This window comes from Paroedura picta, chromosome 4, assembly GCF_049243985.1.
Source record: "Paroedura picta isolate Pp20150507F chromosome 4, Ppicta_v3.0, whole genome shotgun sequence".
Classification (NCBI taxonomy): Eukaryota; Metazoa; Chordata; class Lepidosauria; order Squamata; family Gekkonidae; genus Paroedura; species Paroedura picta.
The window spans coordinates 101,135,574-101,142,559 of record NC_135372.1 but is presented as its reverse complement, the minus strand read 5'-3'; the positions used below and the strand labels follow the sequence as shown (position 1 = coordinate 101,142,559).

Genomic DNA, 6,986 nt, shown 5'->3' with positions numbered 1-6,986 from the left:
AAGCTCACAAAGTGCCTCACTTCTGGGCTCTTATGCCTTGAGTCCTGGGACAAGTGGGATGTATAGCTGAATAGTCAGTGTGTCATTTGGGGGCACAGTTGGCATAAAGGACGCAGGAGGTGGAGAGCTTGATATCAAGAATGGAGTCCAGTAAAAGTAGCTGGTGTAAACTGATATTAACACATCATTGTTGTTTTTATTTTACAGCTGTATACAGACCCCTGCATTTTGAAATATATTCGAATTATTTTTTCCTCTGTCTCTGACATTTTCACCCTTCCCTGCCTCGAATCCCCTCCGGAATTCTCCCCACCAGTTTGCCATATGAGATCCTGTTGCAAAACTTCCTGTGCAGCCGTGGGAGCCATAAAAAGGCTTATTCTGGCTCTTGTAATCCAGTGCACAGAAACACACAGGCACGCTTTTCTCGCTGACTCTAGGCACTGAGTGAATAGAGGTCACTAAAGCAGATGGGGATTCCTCCGCATGTAATTGTCTTCCAGTTCCTGTAACGAAAAGTGAAGATTATGAGAGTTGGATTTGTGCAGCTGGGTGATCCATTCCCCCTGCTCCTGCTCTACCAACATACAATCAACACTTCTTTCGGATCACCTCCTGTTTACCAGGGACGGCAGGCTCCCAGGAGAAGGCAAGATCACAAATGGTATGTGAATAATTATGCGCACGTTTTGGTGGAGTGTGGGCTGCAGGAATTCAAGACTCACAGTGTTTAGGAATTTGGAGTGTCTTCCGTTAGACTCACTGCTTATTCTAAAGAGAAAGTCTGATTTTGTGAGAACATACAGGGCTGCTTCTTGAAAACCGTAAATGCAAAACCATCTTGACGCATTCCTTGGCAGACAACCAAAAATGCCATGCTTCTTAGAGGTCATCAGGTTATGTATTTGCGTGTCTATGAATATATTATTATTCTGTGCAGGTCCTGTCCATTTAGCACAGTTTTTGAGATGACTCCTGAAATTAATCAAATGCTCCTGTGAAAAAAACTGTGTGTCAGTTTGGTAAATTGTTTTTATTTGTTGATAAAGCTTTATCATGGATAATGTCAACTCTTAAGGTTGCACTGCACCATAATTTGTCAGCTGTTACTTGTTCAAGTCTCTATGAATATGTTTGTGGGTTTGCATATCAGGTCACATTTTTTGATCCCAAAGTAAGATGCATTTTTCTGTTCTTCTCTGAATTTTGTTGCTTGGTTGACCTGTGATTTGGCAACTGGGACTGTTTTTACTTGTGAAAACAGACATGTGACAGTGCTTATCCCATACTGGATGCTTTCTAAATCCCAAAGGATTTCCACAGTATATAAAACATCTGTAATGTCTGGTCTGTGTGGGGTAAACACCGTCAGAGGATGGCAAATAAAATCAGGGAAAGACAATAAAATCAGAGTCCAGTAGCACCTTTAAGACCAACAAAGAGTTTGTGTTAAATTATTTTTTCTTCTTCTGTGGGACATCCATTTTTCAAGATACTCAAATCCTGACAGGAATTTAACAGTCCATTACAATTCCATATGGTTCTCACAGGCCTTCCAAAAAAGCAAGATGAAGAGATTCTTGGGCTTCTGAACACAGGGCCAAATAACCTTGCCTTATACAAGTCCTCTGATACATCGGCCTCTGCAATGTGTACCTCACATTGGCCCCATCTCAGGCATGCGTATGGGACAAACCATCAGCATAGTAACTTTTATATACCTACAACCTCTTTCATGAAACTCGGAAAATTTTAAACTCTTTTTTTTTAAAGATGAATATAGTATATTGGTGCTATATGACAGATGAACTAGGAAGTCCATGAGGAGTCTTTGCTCAAATTCTTCACCTGATGGTGATAGCAAGAAATGACAAGGCATAAGAAGTCATCATTCCTGTCTGCATCTACACCCTTCTGATTAGTGCAAACAGGAAACAAATTGTGTAATGAAGCTGAAGTGAACAAAAGAGTAACTCAGGATCTGAAGTTGTCAGGCTCCTATTCAGAACTGTGCAATCCAAAATATTGAGAAGCGGAAAATAGTCCAAAATTTAGCTTGCACTGAGTCAAAAACAGTCAACGGCAACTCTTCCATCATTCCCATTAATTAGACCAAAAGCAAACTGAAAGATGATGTAAACCAGAGGCATTTGTTCTGAACTTAAATCTTAAAAAGCTAAACTAAATTCATGCATCACAATGCTATCTAAACATGATTTGTTCTGTGTTCTTTGTTTTCACTGACTATTATCAGATTGGTTAGCTCTCTTTCCATTTTCGTCTGCATAAAAAGTTTTACGATTGCTATCAGATTTGTCCTTTGGGAAAATATTACTCAGGAATAGGAGTACAAGAATCTGAAACAAAGCTAAAACTTATGTTGGGGTAGTGGTTAGGAGTGCCGACTTCTAATCTGGCTGAGCTGGGTTTGATTCCCTGTGGCATGTAAGAACCATTCTCCTCATCATCATCCTCATCATGGTATTATACATAATGGTATTATAGCATACAGTCCTGTTGCCCTTTATAAAAGCACCTTCTTGAGTAATTTCATTATAATATAGCTTTATTACCATAATAAAAGCAATTTTTACATAACAGAATGACAGAAGTGTAGACCAAGAAATATACTGAGTCAGCTCAGCTGGATCAAAACTGGAGTGCTTTGATCAAACCAGCTTTCCCCCATCAACTATCTGGGAGCTTGCCTTTGAATCAGCTGGAGTATATGAACATGCTGTGCGATTGACTGGAGTGGCAATTGTTGGGGACAATCAACTTTTCAGACTTCTTTTAAGAGAGTGATAGTAATAACCCAATAACAGGGTGACTAATTTGAACAGGACATTCGGAAACACCAAGGCTTTGTAGTTGAATTTACTCTAACTCAGTGCTGATCTGTGTCTTTGGCAAGATCTCCTTGAACAATTTCTAAAAAGTTACATAATGCAGGAAAGTAAACAATCTTCCTTGCACTGCGCTTTAGTTTATTTAATACAAAACTCAGTGGCATGCAATGCTCTTCCCTATATAGTCCCCTTTATGTGGGCTTTTAAAGACAATGATGGAATCACTTGTGTGTTACACATATGAAAAACCTTGATAGTCATTTTTATCATGAATAGCATTTTGGGGATGGGGGTATTTTCAGTAGAGTTGCTTAGAACTTTTCCCGTGAGTTCTTTTTCTGTTCAGCATTGACTCTGGTGGCTCCAAGTATACATTTTGAAGGATAAAGCGTATCTCATACCCAGGGTGAGTGTGTGTGTGTGTGTGTGTGTGTGTGTGTGGGTGTGGAGAAGGAGAAAACTATTTTGTGCAGAAAACAGCTGCTCTATTCAAAATAGTCTTATGGATTTATTTATTTATTTATATATTAGATTTATTCCTATATATATTCCACCTTCCTATAAAATGGAGATCCAGAGCAACTTATGGTGTTCTCTTTCTTCCGTTTTATCCTCACAGCAACCCTCTAAGTCAGGGGTAGTCAACCTGTGGCCCTCCAAATGTCCATTGACTACAATTCCCATGAGCCCGTGCCAGCATTTGCTGGCAGGGGCTCATGGGAATTGTAGTCCATGGACATCTGGAGGACCACAGGTTGACTACCCCTGCTCTAAGGTGCGTTATGTTGGAAGAGTGTGGCTGGCCCAAGGTTACCCCATGAGCTTCCATGGAAGAGTAGGGATCTAAACCTGGATCTTCCAGACCTTAGTTGAACACTCTAAACACTTGACCGGGTTGACTCTTTGCCATTTCTCCTTTCCAGGTTAAATGACAACTACTGGGGCTTCCTTTACAGTATCTGAACGTAACATATAGTCCCCCCCAAGAATCTGATAGTAAATAAATAAATAAGTAAATAAAATGCCCAACAACTGTTCACACACTCCATACTGGCACAGAGAGATCCCCATCTTGTCATGTCCTACCTCTGAAGATTTCAGCCACAGTTACTGGCAAAATGTCAGGGCTTAAACTACCAGAACAGGCCACAGAGCTCAGAAAACCTACAACAACCAATTTGATATTAAAATCTCCGAGTTGTTGATCTCAGGACTGTTAATCCTGTTTGTATGAACAAGAACTGCTAAAGTTGCTAAGCCATTCCCTCACTTCAGTGATATCTTGTTCATTTGTTGTTTCCCTCATCCTTAGTCTCTGTCTAGCAGTCCTTTATCCAGTTACTTATATTTTACTGCATTTTGGTTTTAGAGCCACCCGTTGTCAGAACTCAGTTTGGTTAATCATCTCATCTTTCTTTGGCCCCATATTATGAGGGCAACAAATAAGGCACAGCTGGACCTCAACTACTCTTTCCCCCTGGAGTGCCTTATTTGTCTTGACAAACCTGTGCAATGCATTCCTTAAAACTGCTGGTTCAGTGAAGCTGAGAAGTGCATGGCACTGTATGACTGATGCAAAGAAAAAATACTGTGGGCACCAGATCAAGAAGGAGGACATAGAATTATAGCAAGAGAATTAGAAGAAGGATGGAATGAGTTGACCTAGACAGCTGGTGGACCTCTACTCTCTGCTATGGCTGCCAACCTCCTAGTGGGACCTTGAATTCTCCCAGAATTATAAATTATTTCCAGACAATAGAGATCAGTGCTCCAGAACAGAATGGCAGCTTCTATGGCATCACATCCCCAGTGGCTTCTCTTCCCTCCCAAATGCCACTCCCAAATCTCCACAAATTTCCTATGCCAAAGTCAGCAACTCTACTCTCTACCTTGAGGCATTACCTAATTTAAAGATGCTCTCCTCCTCCTCACATCCTGTCTATGTTTTTGTTCTCACACTGGGAAGGCAACATAATTTGGCTTATACTTTTTCTGGGTCATGTAGTTGCCATAGCTGTTACAGGAGCTAGAGCAGCACAATGGTTAGGGTGGTCAATTATTTATTTTTATTTTATTTTTATTTATTATATTTATATACCACTCTCCCCGGGGGCTCAAGGTGGTTTACATAGAACATAAGAACAATACATGAAACAATTAATTAGAAATGCAATGCCCTTTCAAGTTACTGCCTAACCACAGACTTCATTGAGCCAGCCGTTCCCTCAGCCTGATCTCCCTCACAGCATTTCTGGTGAGGCTAAAGTAGGGGAGAGATGCACACACTGCTGTCAGTTCTTTGGAGAAAGGGTAGGATTAAAATGTGATGGAGAAGTACCTGGCTTACTCGGGTGATGTCAGGAGGAAACCAACAAGAAACTTTTAGCATCCCAGATAAGAAAAACATGTTTAAAAATTGCAGGGGAAAATACAGCCAAGGTCTGAACAAGGATTTCTGCAGAAACTATGATGGAATGCAGCCTGGTGAACATCAGCTGTACACAGTGTTGTCAAAAGCATGAATTTAAAAGTTCTGCTTTTTAAATGAAGGCCTGAGGGGATGTCCTTTACTAAGTGGTATTATGCATCTGAGTCATAAAAAGCTTCACCTGCCCACTTCCACACATTCAGTCCCTATTAAAGGGTGAAAAAATGCCCCCCGCCCCCAGATTGTTTATAACCCTAGGTATACATGTGAGGAAGTCTATAAACCAAGCTACTGTAATGGATCTGTGTATGATCATCTTCTCCCATGGAATCATAGTGCAGAAAATCCTAATCAGATCCTATTTTTGACAAACTATACACAAAACATGATCCTACACTAGTTACAGGGAATTAACATCTGTTGGTCTTAAGTAAATGTGCATAGGATCACAGTCCCCAATATGATGTGAGAGTGCAGTTCAGGGTAGAATACTGCAAGAATACCCAGATATAGATGACTAGTCTGCTGTCAGATGTCAGAAGAGAAGCAGGACTGGCCCTGGTTAGTATTTGATGGGAGACAACCAAGGACTCCCATTCAAAGTCACTATGCTGTGACAGGCCCTCTGTTTGTCTCTTGTCTTGGAAACACTGTGGGGTCACCATAGGTTGGCTGTGACCTGTCAACACTTTTCTCCAAAAATATCATCCTTACACGGGCAGGTTAGGTAGCATGCAGTTATAATCTTACACTATTTGTATTACATTTGGAGAAATGCTCAATGACTGTGTTTTGGAAGTGAGAAGCTATTAAGAAACAGTGGACAGTGAACCCCCAGTAACTAAAAAGAGGAGAGAGAATAACTGTCTTAGGCAAATACATCAGGAATTTTCCCCGTAACTCTCAAGGTGCTATTAGGAAATCCTGAAGCTTCTGAACAATCTGTTTTAATGTATTTCTTCCCACGTTTGAAACTTTGTTTTACCCACAGTACTTTTCAGGTGAATATTTTTTTCCTTCTGTAGTAGTGGTTGCCATGGCAAGGAAACTGTTCAATTAGATGTGAGGTCAGAAAATGCTAGATACATATAGTTGAAACTAAGCCAATGCTAAAGAGAAACAGTGTTCATGCCAAATTTTCAGAGGGAGGTTTCAGCTTTGTTATGGTCTGCACTATGGGCTATCTGCATGTCAGGGCTGGTTTAGATATGATCCGATGTATGACACATACCATCAGCATTGGGTGTATTCTCAAAACTGGTGGCTTTGACAACCAAGGACCAAGGTATGCAAAGGGGTAAAGGTAAAGGTATCCCCTGTGCAAGCAGGCTCAATACGGGGTGGTTTGCCAGTGCCTTCCCCAGTCATTACCGTTTATCCCCCAGCAAGCTGGGTACTCATTTTACCGACCTCGGAAGGATGGAAGGCTGAGTCAACCCTGAGCTGGCTGCTGGGATTGAACTCCCAGCCTCATGGGCAGAGCTTTCAGACTGCATGACTGCTGCCTTACCACTCTGTGCCACAAGAGGCTCTTGTTCCCAAATGAACCTGAGATTCATGGAGATCCTCTTCCAAGGTCAGATGCCTGCTTGAGGAGATCAGGAAGAGGGTTTTACAATGTTGGAGCTCATTTGTGGAATAGCTTTCTTACTGATGAACCTGATATGCTCTTTTTGAAGCCAAGCTAAAACACCCAAGCATTTATTAGT

General features: G+C 41.2%; 1 protein-coding gene across 3 annotated transcripts in view; it reads left to right on the top strand.

Annotated features, from left to right (window-relative positions):
* The first annotated feature begins 502 nt into the window (after window positions 1–502).
* KLHDC8A (kelch domain containing 8A) overlaps window positions 503–6,986 on the top strand; it is a 42,228-nt gene continuing 35,744 nt past the window's right edge. For all 3 annotated transcript variants that reach the window (XM_077334721.1, XM_077334724.1, XM_077334723.1), the window contains exon 1: window positions 503–664. The gene's annotated coding sequence lies outside the window, so the exon portion shown is untranslated. The remainder of the gene's footprint in view (window positions 665–6,986) is intronic.